Here is an 18,079-nt window from a genome sequence, read left to right on the forward strand (position 1 = left end):
CCACTGCAGCTCATTCTAGAACAACAATTTGTTCCATATAGAGTGGAAGTGTCATGAAATGTTAGAAAATCCAGTTTTGGCAGCGTTTATGTCTACCAACATTCGTATTCACAGTGTATGTGATAAGAAGTCTTCTTACACAAGACATGGTATAATCTAGATAGTCCTTGAAAATCACAGCTGTGATGCTACCATGAGAAATAGATTCCATGGGAAGGAGACTAGTAGAAAATATAAATCTTGTAGGACAAGCAGAAAATAACAAAATATTGATAAAAACCAATATTACTTATTCTTATAATACTAAAGAGTGACTATCAAATTGGTAACCACAAGTATTTGTTGTGCTTGTGAAGTATATGGGCAAGGGGAATAAAAACAAAATATAAAGTAAAGTGATGGAATTCACTGATTTATTTTAATGGGCTGCAAGCGGGATGAAAGACAAAATCCACACAGGGATTTCAAGGCTAAATTGACAGTCACGTGCCATATGTCTTACATGTGACGTACCTTATATGATACAGCTATGCCTTCCTGGTGATAGACTATTTTATCATTGTCTAATGCCACAAATATATAATAAAGACATCTTCTTTTGGTATCTCAGTATTGGTGGTTGATAGTTCTTCTTAAGACACAAGATTTATTTTTATTTTTATTTATGTGATACAAGTTAAAGGTTAGGTGATATGTGGGTATGGTGTCCATGTATATCAAAAGAGGACAATGAATCACCTGGAGCTGGTGTTATAGGTGGGGGTTGGCCTACAACTTCAGGATACAGCACAGACCACAAACATCTGTATGTCCTTTGGTGGTAACACAGGCCTCAGACACAGCATGAAACACGGACATTAACATATTTTTCAGTATTGGAATAGCATGAGCCCTGTCTCCAGCTTATCTTATTTGATGGCAGATCTGTTTTGTAACAGAATCATCAGACAAAAAAAATGTCAGAATATTCCCAAGATTTGCTACTTCTGGGACCCTGGAATGTCCCCAAAAGGCCAGAGAATTCAAATTTATGTGTTTTAAACAGACTTATTCTACACTGGTGAGGATAGATCCAGATGGAGGGAGACAAAGTTCACAAATGGTAGAGGCACCGCCCACTTCAGCAGGATATATTGCTGTTCATGTGAAAAAACAATCATTCATGTTGTAAAATGAAAGCTAGTTTCCGAGTATGAAGAAACGTTCAGATAGATTTCGAGCAACTTACAATGATATAACTATACACTACAGAATTTGCTTTAAGACTTGAGCCTTTTAGTTAGAGCCTCAATTCCTTTTACACAAAGACTTGGAAGCTAACCGCAGTGAGAATCAGGCAAAGACACACAGACTTTTGTTTCCCCATCAATGTTTTACTAGAAATGTCCGGGAGGCTCACTTGTAAAGGTGTTCATACCTACTGCATGTAGCTGTGGAGAGTATATCAGGGAGGCTGCAGCCAAGTGTCTCTTGCCACTCCATCAAAGGTGAATGAAAATGGATTGTGAAAGAGAAGAGTGAAATGACGCTACTTCTGCGCCTCACTTCATTTTCCTCTTCAAGTAAACAGAAATCAAGCTAGTATTCACCAACTCTAACATTAGTTTCATTGGTATATTTAGCCAAATGGCTCCAATTTTTGTCATAGATTTGAGAAACAGATGGAGATTTCTGAAAGCTAAATTTTTTAAATAAACTGTTTCCTATATCTTTCTTATCCTACTATATCAAGAAGGAAAGGAATTGTGAATGTAGGAACAGATGTAAACCGGCAATACGGGAATAAGCGAAGGGAGATGGGTAGACAGTTAAACCCCATTAATGAAGTCTTGTGTATCCGAGAGAGCTGCCTCTTTTCAGTCTGACATATGGAGAAACTATATGTTAAATGCACACAATCATGAGAAATATCCAGGGGAAAGAGAAGTAATGTCTCAAATCATCTACCCCTAGTTATGGCAGTTAACCCGAGTAATTGGTACAACAAGATAGTTTAATAAAAGTGTTAGTCCTTTAGTGTTAAGAGTAGAAATTACATTTTCTTAGCACTAGTAGACTTGGAGATATGATCCACACAAAGGGTTGGGCAACTGTAGTTCACAGACTCAATCTGACTGGATGTCAATTTTTCTAAATATAATATAATGAGATAACTGTGTTCATTGCTGTCTGTGTCTACTGATGCTAAAGACCCCACAAAATGTATCTGATTTTAATCTAATATCTTTTTTCTTTGTTTTTCTTTAATTTTTTATTACATATTTCTTTACTTACACTTCAAAGGTTATTCCCCTTCCCAGTTTCCTGTCCATAAGTCCCCATCCCCTACCCTCTCCCTCCCCCTCCCCATACGGGTATTCCCCGTATACATCCCCCTTATTGCCCTCCCCCATATTCTCCTGCACTGGGGGTCCAACCTTGGCAGGACCAAGGGCTTCCCCTTCCACTGGTGCCCCAACAAGGCTATTCTCTGCTACATATGCAGTTGGAGCCCTGGGTCAGTCTATGTATAGTCTTTCGGTAGTGGTTTAGTCCCTGGAAGCTCTGGTTGGTTGGCATTGTTGTTTTTATGGGGTTGAAAGCTTCTTCAATTCTTTCAATACTTCCTCTGATTACCCCAACGGGGTCCTATTCTCAGTTCGGTGGTTTTCTGCTAGCATTGACCTCTGTATTGGACATGCTCTGGGTGTGTCTCTCGGGAGAGATCTATATCTAGTCCCTTTCAGCATGCATTTTTTAGCTTCATCAATCTTATCTAGTTTTGGTGGCTGTATATATATGGGCCACATGTGAGGCAGGCTCTGATAGGCCATTCCTTGAGTCGCTGCTCTAAACTTTGCTTCCATATCCCCTCCTATGGATATTTTCCCCCTTTTAAGAAGGAGTGGGAGCATCTACATTTTGGTCATCCTTCTTCTTGAGCTTCCTGTGGTCTGTAGATTGCATCTTGGGTAATTTGAGCTTTTTGGCTAATACCCACTTATCAATGAGTGCATACGAAGTGTGTTTTTCTGTGATTGAGTAACCTCACTCAGGATGATATTTTCTAGTGCATTCCATTTGTCTATGAATTTCATGAAGTCATTGTTTTTGATAGCTGAGTAGTACTCCATTGTGTAGATGTACTACATTTTTTTTAATCCATTCCTCTGTTGAAGGGCATCTGGGTCCTTTCCAGCTTCTGGCTACTATAAATAAGGCCACTATGAACGTAGTGGAGCATGTGTCTTTGTTGTATGTTGGAGCATCTTTTGGGTATATGCCCAAGAGTGGTATAGCTGGGTCCTCAGGTACTGGAATGTCCAATTTTCTGAGGAACCTCCAGACTGATTTCCAGAATGGTTGCACCAGTTTTCGATCCCACCAACAATGGAGGAGTGTTCCTCTCTCTCCACATCCTCGCCAGCATCTGCTGTCACCTGAGTTTTTTATCTTAGCCATTCTGACTGGTGTGAGGAGGAGTCTCTGGGTTGTTTTGATTTGCATTTCCCTGATGACTAAGGATGTTGAACATTTCTTTAGGTGCTTTTTGGCTATTTGATAATCCTCAGCTGAGAATGTTTTGTTTAGCTCTGTACCCCATTTTTAATAGGGTGATTTGGCTCTCTGGAGTCTAACTTCTTGAGTTCTTTGTATATTTTGGATATTAGCCCTCTATCAGATCTAGGATAGGTAAAGATCTTTTCCCGATCTGTTGGTTGCCGTTTTGTCCTAATGACAGTGTCTTTTGCTTTACAAAAGCTTTGCAGTTAATCTAAAATCTTTATGTGCTGGCTAGGGTTTTGTTAACCTGACACAAGCTGTAAGTATCTCAAAGACAAGAACTTCAATTGAGAAAATTTCCTCATAAGATCAGGTTGTGGGCAAGTTTGTGGTGCATTCATTTTATTGGTGATTAATGGACATGGGTTCAGCCACAGGTGCTGGTGCCAGCCATTGGCCTGTGGTTCTAGTTGCTATAAGAAAGCTGGCTGAGCAAGCCTAAGAAACAAGTCTATAAGCAGCATTCCTCCATGGCCTCAGCATCAGTTCACATCTCTAAATTCTTGCCTTGAATTCCTGCCCTGATTTTCCTGGATGATGAACTACAATTCTAAGATAAAATAAACCTGATCCTTCCAAAATTGATTTTGTCACAGTGTTTCAATCACGTCAATGGTTATCCAAACTAAGATATTTAGTTAACAGATAATAAAAATGAGGCCTGAAGAGATAAACTAACAAAACATGAATCTAAGTTTCCAAGTTGTTATGAATATCTGAGAAGAAATTGATAACATAAACCATGAACTCTAGGACCTTAAGGGAGAAAGGATGGAGCCATTACTTGCTGTGCTGAGTTATGAAAGCATAATAATTCTTGAATAATTTATAGAAGATCATAAGGAGAAATGAGGGTGTAAATCAGAGACAATCACAAGCTAATGTAAAGATCTTTCCTTCATATATTTCTACAAAATTGTGAAAGTTTGGAAGAAAGACAATTGTGGCCACACATAGGATTAAAATGTTAGTTACTGATGACAACATTATCAGTTGAATGAATAAGAGAACTTTGGGACAGAGAAAGCACATGGGCCATCATAAGTGTGTTCTAATAAAAGTTCATCTAGTTACTTCTTATAGTCCTGGTTCTTATATCCTGAAATGTAATGGATGAAGTTGTTACAAAGAAGAGATGGGTAGGATTAATACTTAATATGTATATTTTACAGGTCAGAATGAATCAAAGTTGTCACTAATGTAGTAAATGGTATCCATTTATTATCTACAAGTTTTTGTGGGGTTAGTGCATTTTTCTTTTTTGTTACAGCATAGACTTGAGCAGAATTTTTCCTTGTTCTCATTGAGGTAGTCAGTGATAAACAAATTTTTCTGTGCAGAGAACAAATTGTAAGTTGCCATAGCAACACATTCTCTTAATAAAACCTCCTGGTTTGTTTGTTCATATATATATATATATATATATATATACTTATATGTATTCCATATGTATAAATATTACTTCTAGACCACAGGATAAAATACTAGTTTAACATTCTGATAGGTAATCAGAATTACCTATGTGCTTAAAGGTAGAGTGCTTGCGGTGATATGGTTTTCTGAAAATAGATCTTGATCCCAAATTTTGCTGGTCTTTACATCCAAGTTAATAATATACCTTGAGATAATTTTAAGATTTTGTGTTTAACCTGCTATACTACTGCATAGTCAGCCAGTTTAAGTTTTAATAACCTCCAAGAAAATAATCTAATCTTTTTTACTATGGATTGGATTTCCCATTCTATCAATGTTTATAACCTTAATTTAGTGTATTACTTTATCTTCAAGTTATGTACTCTTTAATACCCTGACACAGAATAGTGTGTGTGTGTGTGTGTGTGTGTGTGTGTGTGTGTGTGTGAGAGAGAGAGAGAGAGAGAGAGAGAGAGAGAGAGAGAGAGAGAGAGAGTTGTAATTATTTGCAGATCTGTTTGTGGTTGTGGTAGTTGGCAAAGAAATTTCTTTCCTTGTAAATCCTTCTTAAATTTTTTCTATAAATAAATCATCAATTCTTTCCAATTTCATATTATCCTTGTTGTTCAATAATAAATAGCAAATCCCTCTAACCATATGAAAAGGTTGAGATTTCAGAGCTTTCTAGATACACAGAGAAAACTGCTTCCTTCTGGTCAAAAGAGCAGGATATACTGATCTCCAAAGATTAGAAAATCACATAGTGTTGTCTCTACTCATAAAAGTACACATGGGGGAACCCATGGCTCCAGCTGTATCTGCAGCGGAGGATGGCATTGTCTGGCATCAACAGGAGGAGAAGCCCTTGGCTCTGTGGAGGCTCGATGCCCTAGTGTAGAATGCCAGGGTATTGGCGTGGGAGTGGATGGGTGGGAGCAAGAGGATCCTCATAGAAGAAGGACGAGGGGGGATGGGAGAGGGGGGAACTGGGAAAGGGGATAACATTTGAAATGTAAACACATAAACTAATCAATAAAAATAGATAATAAGTTTTTATAAAGTAAAAATAATAAAATTTAATAATGTGATAAAAACTAAGTTTACTTTAAGTAACTTCTTAAGAGTTAGTATTTTGAGAGGCACTCATTCTTTCAACAAATGCCTATTAAAGGGCTAGTCTTGGCAAAATACACGTGAAATAGTAAAACTACGAGCAAGTATTCACTAGGGAAAAATGAAAAAGTAAACACAGCTGAAGTGGTGGTGGCACACACAACTAATCCCAGGACTTGGGAGGCAGAGGAAGGTTAGTCGCAGGTTAGAGCCAGCCTGGTCTAGTGTGAGTTACAGGACAGCCAGGGCTACACACACACACACACACGGCCAGGAGTCCATTCTTAGGAACTATAACTCACCTGCAAACTTACTGAGGATCAGGGGAAATAATCACCATAAATTCATCCTCAACATAGTCACATACAAAACTTGCATCAAACAGCATTGTCAAGCCTGTCCATTTTCTTGAGTTCTAACTCAGAAAAGCATAACATTTATGTCTTTGTTCATAACGTTTTCTTTGAATACTGGCCTAAAGGCTCAGCATACTCTCCCTGACACTTGGGGTTTTCTCACCCTACCTTGTACAGTGGCAGTGCTTGTTTGTCCCATAGCTGCTTAAGGACATGCTTAACTAGACTGTCTGTTTACTTGGACTCAAAAGACACAGCCTTTTCTTTCTTCTCATCCATCTGCCTCCTCCCGGCAGATTCCAACGTTATTGTTTCACTCTCTGGATGGTTTTTCTCTTGCCTTTTATGAGAATTATCTACAATCTTTCTTCCAAGTCAGTTTTGAAATTCTTTTATTAGCAAGAACAAAGACAAAAACAAAAATAAAGAAAGAAAGAAAGAAAGAAAGAAGGGAAGAAAGAAAGAAAGAAGGGAAGAAAGAAAGAAGGAAAGCAATAGTCCCCAAACTCCCTGGTTTTTATGACCATTCTAATTAAAGTGATATGAATTTCAATGCAGTTTCTCTGTGGTTCTCTGGACTCCCAGGCTTTGGGTAGATATAGTTGGGGTTAATTTCTGTGCTTCTCTTACTCATGGTTTATTCTGGTGCTGAGCCTGGGCTGTGAGCATTTGTTGTTCACCAGAGTTACGTCACAGTAGTAGCATCTTTTCCTTGAATGCTAACACCTCTGCTAGCCACACGTGACCCCGCTGTCTATAGTCGGTGCAGTTCTTCCATAATACTTTTGTGTCCCGGTCCACACACAACCAGAAGGCTTGTGTTCCAGTCAGGCGTGACTTTCCAGAGAAGTTGAAATAGGTGGCCAACTCTTGTCAACCTTTGATTTGTACTTTGAGAGAGAGAGACCTGTAGGGTAGCATTTGTGTGGGTGAACACATTAAAGAACCCTCAGAGGGGGCATGAAAGTGCCTCACATTAAGGGACAAGGAAACTTACTTTGGGATCAATTTGACCAAGAGCAAGCTCAGATTTTAAAAGTTGAAGCATAAATAAGCCTACTAGAGACATATATCTTAACTAAACCTCATAACAAGGCAGGGAGGAAACATGTTATCATAGTGGAATATTTGAGAAAGGTGCGATACCACCACGTGATAAGTGGAGATTGCTGAGAGAGTACAGAACTGGCGTTTCAATCCAAGGTTGAGTGAAGAACTCTTGTATTTTATGATGCACAGTACTTCATCACAGTCATCATTAATCATATGCTTGACCTGATATCAAAAAGTCACCCACACACTCACACCCACATACACACATACATTCACTTCTGCACAAGTGCACACATAAACATATTCATACACCTACATACATGTACATACACATTCACACAATTGTATACGTACACCTATACACATGTGCACACACATATTCATACACCTACATGCACATATACACACACACATACATGCACTTACATGTGTGCACAGACATTTAATAAATGTTTTTATGAACACCAACATGTTTTTTCTCAGAATTCTTTCATAACAGCCCTATCATTCATTTTTCTAAGTAAAAAAAAAAAACAAAATTAAGCTTTTTTCCCTTAATGTTGCTTGATGTACTGTTTGTAAAAGGCAGATCACAGCAACAGTGGTTATAACGGGGGGCAGACCTGATCAGCCACAGAGATGACAAATCAGTTAGAGACAGTGTCTGAGAAGAGAACAAGGGAGGCGTGGACTTGTCACTCTGATTCAGTCCTGACAAAAGAGATGACAGGAGTCAATCAGCACTGAAGCAGAAGCAAAGAAAACCCATTGATCAGTTTCACGGTCTCCAGAGCCTTTCCTGTACATGCTAAGTAGAACTTTCTGAATGCCAGCAGCCCTGGGGGACCTCCCAGTGGGTTCCCAGAGTAACAGATCTACATCAAAACAGGGAGACCATTGATTTCCTTCATTTATTGATGCAATACATGTTATTCATCTCAGTATCCTCTGTACCTAACTGAAGGCCTTTTACACAGCTGTTGTGCAATAAAATTTATTGAAAGTCCAGAAAAACTCGGGGAGGCTCGAACTGAACTAAATGACAACATTTTCCCACTTCTATGCAATGTTCAAATATTTTGGAAAGTCATTAACTTCACCTTTATATTTTAAAAGATTTATTTATTATTTTAAACCATAAATAGGTATATATGTGAGCATGTGTACATCAAAGTGCTGGCATTCTCAGAGACCTCAGAGCTCCTTGCCCTGGGCTTACAGATAGTTACGAGCTGCCTGATGTGGGAGCTGGGATCTAAGCCTTGGTCCTCTGGAAGAGAAACCAGAGCTCTTAATCACTGAACCATCTTTCCACACTGGTATTATTTTAGAACTATGTGTTTCTTTACTAATGTAGGCACCTGCATATGCCAGGGAAGGTTGTCAGAATCCCTAGAGCTGTAATTACAGGGGGTTATTAGCCACCCAAAATGGGTGCCTGGAACAGAGAACGCCAGTCTACTGCACGAACGGCAAGAAAACATTCCTAACCACTGAACCACCTTTCCAGTCATGCTTTCAGAGACTCTTAACTATCCCTGTTTCAGCACATATCTCTCACACACACACACACACACACACACACACACACACACACACACACACACACACAAACACACTAACATGTTCTGAAAATAGATGATTGCCAAGAAAACTCACAGGGAAGAAATGAAATTTGTTAACACTTAAAAATGGAGTTAAAAGAGTCTTCACTACAGTTATATGCAAATAAAAAGATTTAGTGAGAACCAACTGTAACTTTTAATATTCCCTTTTCTAAGACACAAGACCCCAATCCCACTGTACAGTTTTTCAGTATCTCATTCATCCAGCATCTAAGCGACATTTCACACTATGAAGCGATTTGTCTTCCTTGGAGTCCTCTTGCTCCAAGATCTATCAGACATGAAATATTCTTGTTTTCTTCTTCCTTATTTGGCTATTTCTCAACTTGACCTTTAAAGCCAGGGTCACTGAAATCTTATCTGATGCTCCAGTTCTGAGGGAAGTTCTCTACTTCCAGGACTTGGGCTATAGACGAAATGTCAGCAGTGATTTTTTTTTTTTGAGACACGTCATTGTCAGTCTCCTTATTGGAAAATAAACTAACATTTCTTCATGCTCATATAATCAATTTTGCCTCTTTAAAAGCTTTTTTTTAAAAAAAAATAAGATTATATCATTTGCCCCTTCCTTTTTTTCTCCCTTCAAACTGACCCATATTTCCTTCCCTGAAGTGTCAATAATTGTTCAAGTTTTTGTTTTGGAGTTTTAGAAATACAGTTTTAAATTTCTGAAATATCTGTGTTTGCTTTGTCTTTTAATTTTAGCTATCCTAGAATTCCCCTAAGTCAGCATGCTAAGTATAAACTTGCTACTCTTTCTGTAAACCCATCTCTTACCCTTCTGTAACTCCTCAATGCAGTTAACAGCGGATATTTACAACCTGGAAGAAACTTGAGAGTCACAGTTGGCACGTTTCTCTTCAATTCTCAAAACATCCAGCAAACTACAATGAGCCATCCGTTCTGCCAAAATTATACCTCATGTTCACCTATTCATACTTATGTCTAGCAATGCTTCTGTTATTTTTCTTAGATTTCTTCTTGTATTTATGTGTGTGCATTATATATGCATGTGATTGTAGATGCCTGCTGAACACAGAAGAGAGTGTCAGATATCCTGATGCTGGAGTTAGAGGTGCTGTTGAGCACCCATGCCCATGTATTGCTACAAAATTAATTTTTGTCTTTTCCAAGAGTACCAAGCAATCTTAACTGCTGAGTAATCTCTTCCTCATGTCTGCTATTAAACCTCTGGTGCGTGTACATTAGTTTCCTACTTGTGATTCTTCTAAATTTCAAGTATATAATTTTATTCTCTAAGCTTCACAAAGAGTGGCCATTCTTAAAATTTAAGTCACGTAGGTTTCTGATGAAAATGCTTTGAAAATAAAATCCCCTTTGACTTTAAATGACCAAAGAAACCACAAACTCTTTGTTCCATCTGTTTCAATTTTTCTCTTGTCCACATTCCCCAAAATTTGTTTCTCCTGAGCCTCCTCAAATTATTAATAAAAATCTACCAAGGGAGAGAAAAATATGCAATCAGGGAATTACCATACTTGAGGTAATATAGCCTTCATAAAAAAAGGATCGAGAACGTTTTTTTGTAATGATGCACAATGACTGCCCCTGAGAATAACCAGTCTTATTAGTGTTCCAAAGACGGGCTAGTATCAACAAGGCCTGGCAACAGAGCTAGCATCTGGTTACAAAAGCACAGAATTCAATGCAGAACTTGGTTGTGAATGGCTCCTGAGAGGAAGAAAAAGCCAAGTGGGGACCAAAAGACTCCGAACTTTTGTTTCCCATCATGAGAGACTGGACAAATTTCTCCTTGTCTTAGGGAATGTAAAGAAGACAGGAACTAGACACTTTAGAAAACGTTAATACCTAGAAAAAATTTATTATAGGAATTGAGAACATTCTCTTGAGTTTTAATTTGTATGATTGGTAGACTGAAAAAAGTTTGACTTTCATAACATTGACATGAGTGGGAAACAATGAGAAATATGTACAACAAGTAAAATGAGGTGTTATACAACCAAAGAGAAAGCAAGCCAGATAAAGTAAGGAAGCTAAGATTGTAGTAGAAAAGTTCTACCTGAGTCTAAGGCTATTATGAACTGAAAGAGATCTTATGGAAAATCAATGCTGACTTAATAATTTATATTATCAATATATAATAACAAATTATTTATTACAATTAAATTATATTAATTTTATTGTTTATTATATTTTAATGAATTGTTTTTATAAATTTTATTGTTGATTATAAATTAAAGTTTTTTATAATAAGAGGAAATTATTATTAAAAGTAACCATACTATAGAACACTTTCTAATAAGAGGTCAGTAAGTATTTTATGACACTACCCTAGATTTATTAACCTATTTCCTATAAATTGGAGGTTGAGAATTGTGGGGTTTTTTTTTTATAAAATGTATATTCTTCTGTTAATTTAGTTTAGATTCAATTTTTTTGTTTTCTGATGTTCTACTTTATCTTATTTTGCATTTTTCTTCTTACCAGTCAGTCCAGTCAGTCTCAACTGTGTATGAAACCTTGATTGATTGATTGATTGATTGATTGATTGATTGATTTTTGTTTCTCTAGTTAGTCATTGGGGGGTTCTTTTATTTATTTGTTTGCTCATTTATTTTTGTAGTGTGGGAGAGTGAAAACTAGGACAGGCTACAGAAATGCTCTGTCACTAAGCGACTGCCTCCCACACATTTGCATTCTGCAATGGGGTCCCACTGGCTGCCTCTCAGTCAATTCTATAACTAAAGCCATCGTTAAACTTGCAATTGTTCTGCCATATCTTCAGGAACTCTGTGACTACAGCTCTATGGAACCAGACTTTGTTTAATCTTATATTTTAACCATTGTGAATCCCTTGATACTTCTGCAAAAATAAGTTTTGTAAACAGGAAATTTTTATGCAGAAACATACTGTCTTTATACTAGAAAACACTCCAAATAAATTAATTTTATGAAAAGCAATAGAGTTAAAATACATTAGCATTTACCAATGTAAAATGAGCAGTTTACATATTAGATGTTCTCATTTTCTGCAATTCCAAGACAGTTAAAAAATAACAAAAGCACACCTATTTATAATATGTATAATACACTATGAGAATAGTGTTGATATGAAATATTTACATTTAATGTAAGCTTCTTAAATGAAAATTTACTTTATAAATATCTCCAGAAGCTTTTGTTTATTTATTATTCTGTTATTCTATTTATTTCACAATGTATCATAATCTTTTACCAAAATCATAAAAGACAGTAATGAGACAATTTTTAAATTGCCTTTCCTCTGTAAATGAAAATTGAAAGAGAGCTGTAAATGAAGCCTGTGAGCCTCTGCACGTTAGAGCTAATTCTCGACCATTGACAGCATCTCTGTGAGGAGTCTACTGCTGTAAATAACATCAGTGGTTCCATGACAAGTGTTTACTTACTCCGGTATGCATTTAAATTAAATTTATATTAATATCGATTTAAAAATTCAAGCTTACTAAAAATTGTATTTTTCAAATCATAATCAGATGGATCTATACTGTCAAGTCAATCAATCTTGAATTATGAACCAAAAGTCGTTGAAGCTTAAAACTTGGGAGCGATCAACATACAGGAGGGGAGAGTAATGAGATTTTATCTCAGGAAAAAGGAGCTCTGAAATCTGAACAATTTAATAAGCATTAAATCACCTTTTGTTTCTCATTAAACTCTTATTATATAATAATATATTCTAATTCCTATCAATGCAATCTCCCTTTTAAAATTTCACTAATGTTCGTGAACACCTCAGCTTTTATAAACAAAAATTAAGATTTCATTAATGTTTTTCTATGAGTAATTGCATATGAAAAGGTGATAACAAGATTGATATAGTGTAATAATGGTATGCTAACAGACACAAGTTTACATGATACGAACTCAAATCTTTGAAATGTTACCCATTGCAAATATTTCTTGAATTAGTGAGATAGCTTGCAAATTATAAAATCCAAGAATGTAAAGGTTGATAAAGTAAATCATTTCATTGATCATAAACAGCAAACACTATTTTAAAAAATATACCTCGATATAACTTATTATACATACTATATACTAACATTATAAACTATGCGATTATTTGTATGTTTGAGTGTGTTACAAATACATGCAAGACTTCAAAAATATTAAATCTTTCTCTGATCAATTTTTTCCCAAGAAGAATTAGAGTATATTTTCATATCAGGTATATTGTCACATACCCATTACAAAGAAAAGTGAAATAAAAACCATTTTGCACTTGGATGTCATTTTAACACACAAATTAAATAATTTATTCAGTCTGTATTACTTATTACAATTACATATCTATATGCACTCATTAAATCATCACAGTAGAAATGTTCACCCAATTATCTTAAACCTGTGCATTAAAAATCTAACTGAAACTCCTACTCACAAGTAATGAGTTGTCCAGGCATTAAACATAACATTGTCTAAAAATTCAGGCTTACCTTTCAATTGCTATTTTAAAAGATAGAGGTCAAAATAGCATGTTGGTAAAAGGTTAGTGGCCTAATAAAAACTATGTCAGACGATTTTATAATCATTCAATCACTTTATGTTCCGAAAATCATTGAAATTTACATATGCAAAAATACAGGATAAGATCCTGGTAAATCAACCTGAAGGAACAGTTTTAAGATACATTAGTGAGCAAGTAGATGCATAGAGAGGTGACAATTACCATACAGATAAATGGCAGATAAGTATGTTGATAGGTGATAGATAGGTATATAGATCCATAATAGCTAGATGATTAATAATGATAGATAGGTAGATAGAAAGATAGATAGATAGATGATAGATAGATAGATAGATAGATAGATAGATAGATAGATAGATAGATAGATAGATAGATATGGCTTCTGACCATGCAGTACACAAATAGTGTGAGAAAACAATTAAGCATCTATTTTAAATAATCAGGGTGTTTAGTAGCTCAGCTAGAAAGTATTTAACCTGTATAATACTATTTCTTTATTAGTACATGACATTTTTCTATAATTGTTTCTAAATTTAGTAAAAAATAATTAAAGAAATGAAATCACTGAGAATAAAAATGGTCATGGTTTCTAGCTCACTTCCTTTTCTACTCTCTAAATTCCTAAATTGCTGGGTTTTTTTTCTATATTATAAAGTTTCTGTAATTTTTATAGCACATCCTCAACACCTTGCTTTTCTGATGCTTTATTCTTTATGAATTTATTTATTTATTCACTTTACATTCGTATCTCTGCTCCCGCTCCTCCCAGTCTCTCCCTCACACAGCCCCTCCCCCACCCCTTCCATTCATCTCTGAGAAGCGGGTGACCCTCGTGGGTACTAAAGCTCAGCACATTCCCCCCTCTCAAATTAGTAGGGGTTGCAACTACATGCATTCATGTTTGTCTCACATAGGTTAACTGTGTGTCAAGTCCAGCAGTGACAAATGTAGATGTCAATAGCGTCTTCACATAACTGTATATTGTGACAAAGTTTTGAACAACAAAGTGGCACCAAAGCCTCACACTGTTCCTGTGAGTCTGCTACCCGAGTATCGCAGTACTAGTTCTGACCTCAATGACAGGAAGATTCATGTGTGTCTGTCCTCAGGAGTATTGTGGTGTGAACTGTGAGTTGGAAATAAAGAATGTGGATACGAGCCCTGTCTACGTGGTGTCAAGATGCTCTTGGAGCTTACCTCTGTGACTATACACCTGCATTCCTTGGAGACCACTGTGAACTCAACTTTGATGGATGTGTTAGCCAGCCATGTCTCCATGAAGGTCTAGGTGTGGATGGAGGAAACAGCTTTTCTGACTCTTTGATGATACCCATCCCCAACATCATTAGTTTTGTTTGTCTCTAACATCAGCAGTGGCCCACCACTGCACAGAGAACAGGGTGGTTCCATGACCAAAAAATGTCAATTCCTTTTGCTTCCTAGTCGCCTCTATTTCCTAAATATCTAGAAGCCCATTGCCAACAATTCTTTTTTCCCTCAAATTATTGGCAATGAAATCTAATTCCTGGCTCTCTTGTACAAATAATGTAATCTTATGCTCCAAAGAGACAAAAGAACCATTCTTCATCAAGATATCTCTGCCCTAAACACTGAAGCATTTTGGTTTATCCTTATATACTGCCCTGACACAACGAAGTTACCAGGATATCAAAACAAGGCTCATGTGCTCTTTGGATTCCAACCTCTTTCAGCTTTCTAAAGTTCTCAACACTCCTCCTTGCCAGCCTTCCCTGATCCATCACTCTGGACTCTTCCTTAGTTCATCAGCCATTGGATTTCTCATGCCTTAGTTTCAATGCTTTTCTTCTTATTTTTAATACTATCCATCTTCAGCTTTTATTGGTTTTCTGTCCTAAGATCAATATACCCACTTGCTGGCTCTGTCATTTATCTTTATTGGTCAGTGGGTGGGATTGTCAAAGATCAAACCTGAGACCTCACATCTACTGAGTGAATAATGTGTCACTGAGCTGCATCCCTATCCTTCCCCTGGAGTTTTTCATATCACAGATTTCTTTACAATGATTATAGGAAATATACTAAAGTTTTAAATCATTTTTCAGCATAAATTTTTGGGATATCTGTGGGTGAATAATTTAAATTAAATTAACTCAATTTTATCTAAAGAGCAATAAATCACAAACCACTCAGGAAATTGCTTTGTTAATTCTCCTCTTTGCCTTTCTTTGACTATTATGATTTCTGTACCCAATCAGGCTTCATATCACTTTAGTTTGTCTTCTCATTTGCTAGATAATGTTCATAAGTTTTAAAAAATTCTTCATGCTACTGATTCTGGACAACAGCGTCCAGTATCTGTATTCTGGTACTTACAAAATACAATTTTAGTTGTTGAATAGTTATGTAAGCACTTATCAGGCTTTCGGTTTGGTGGGGGCAGAGTCTTTGTCTGTTCCACCCATGGATAAAACCTCACTACTTAACCATTTGTTCAAAAATGTGATAAGTGAGACATTAGCTATACATAACAAAGTAACAACTTGAAGCATTATTTTCCTTTGGCAATATGTAGAGCATAGTTTTGATGTAATTGTATTTTACGGAGATGAAAATAAGGGAGAGTAAAAACTTGTTTTTTTTATTATAATTATCTAGAATTTCAAATACTGCATTTAATCACTGAATTCTCTCAGCAATTCTTGAGAAACACTTGCAAAGTAAACACCATTCGTGCAGTGCATTGCCAATTTTGGATTTCAGGTAAGTCTCAGGGATATGGATGAACCATGACAAGGCAGTGGGATTGCAACATAGGGGCCATGGGCTGGAATGAAGTATCTCAAAGAATATCTTTTTGTTACTTAAATGCAATGTTTTCATGTTCCAACATCTTGAAACTTAGGATCCATCTTGAAACCAAAGGGACTCCTTAGTTTTGGCAGTGATATTTTCTAATTTGTAGTATAGGAAATAACTCTGTTTAAAGATATAGTATTTTTTTTTATTTAGTGTGTCATCCCCCAAATAGTATCAAGAGATGTCTGGGGAGTAAAAAAGAGAGAAAGTAGAGTGTTATATTCTAGATGTATGTATGTCCTTCACTGTCCTATGCTTCGTACACAGGAAGACAGTCTTTGCTGCCTTCCAATAGAATCAGTTATATATGTCTGTGCCTCATTTTTCTGGGTTAGCTACGTTTTCATGGCTGATACCAAATGTCTACCAAGAAACAACTTAAAGGAAGAAGGTCATACATCGAGTTATGGGTTAAGAAGATACAGTTCATCTTGGTGGTTAAGGCCTAGCAACAATCGCTTCTCGGCCTTTTGGCTAAGATCAAGTGTAAGGCATAGCAGCAAAACTGACTCACATCTGCCATTAGGAGAACTTGTTCACATCTTGGTGGGGCAGAAAGCATGGGGAAAAATGCTGGTACTCCACCAACTCTGTTTCCCCTCAGTATCCAGTCTGAAAATACAGACCACGTTGAAAGTACAGCCTGCGCATACCTCAGTTGATCCACTCGGCAAAGTGCTTACAGACACACCCTAAAGCGGACCTCATTGATTTCTGAGGAATTTCTCAATCCAATAGAAATGACAATGAGAATTAACCGTAATTTCTGAGAAATGAGACTACACATTATTCGAGCTTTTGTTCCCTAGTGCTAAGCACTTAATATAAACTCAAATTCATTTGTTCAAGTAAATTAAACCTAATAGCTTTAGCTTTGACTTCTACACAAAGGACAGCAGTTTGTTCAGATAAATTTGTTAGGCACTTCACAAAAGCATATCGAGCTCTGCAGATAAGGGACATTAACTTTCTTGAGATACTTGATTACTCTCTAACTCACTAATGCACTTATCTCCTGGATGTAGTAATTACCAAATAAGGAATTGATGGTGGAGCAAGGAATTAAAATCTATGGCTCCGGGGCACCAAACAATGCCAGATGGCCTAAAACATTTGTTAAAATATAGACATATTCCTACCAACAAAGTTAGTTTTGTCAGTTGTCACGGAGAGGAGATACATTTTTAAAGGTTCCAAATCCCAGGAGCTTCGGGATGTGGGCACGGCACTGCGAACAGCAGCAGTGATAGAATGGAAACACATTCCATCTCTGTCCACCACAGCCTGTGAGCTAATGAGTGAGGATAACAGACACCGCGCCCACTAAAGCAGTAGGGACAGGCAGTGAGGAGTTGCCATAAATCAGGGAGCTCTGAAAGAGAAAAATACACCTACCACATAAGGTTTTATGAAGAAGATTTTTGGGACCAAGGATATCACCAGACGAAGACAGAAATGGATATAAATGACACAGATTAAGATTAGAAAAATAAAAGTTAAGCTGATGGAGTGTAGGACCAAATTAGAATTAATCTTGAATCACAATGACACATTATAAAGTCACAGACGTGTCCATTTATAGTCCATTCACTTCCTGAAATTCACTACATGAGTAACACACACACACACACACACACACACACACA

At 36.7% G+C, this 18,079-nt stretch overlaps 1 protein-coding gene and 1 pseudogene across 2 annotated transcripts in view; one reads left to right on the forward strand and one right to left on the reverse strand.

Moving 5' to 3' along the window:
• Window positions 1-18,079, reverse strand: part of Tinag (tubulointerstitial nephritis antigen) — an 85,253-nt gene that overhangs the window by 19,692 nt on the left and 47,482 nt on the right.
• LOC120094535 (U2 spliceosomal RNA) lies at window positions 16,888-17,040 on the forward strand (annotated as a pseudogene).

This window comes from Rattus norvegicus, chromosome 8 (genome assembly GCF_021556685.1).
Source record: "Rattus norvegicus strain SHRSP/BbbUtx chromosome 8, alternate assembly SHRSP_T2T, whole genome shotgun sequence".
Taxonomy (NCBI): Eukaryota; Metazoa; Chordata; class Mammalia; order Rodentia; family Muridae; genus Rattus; species Rattus norvegicus.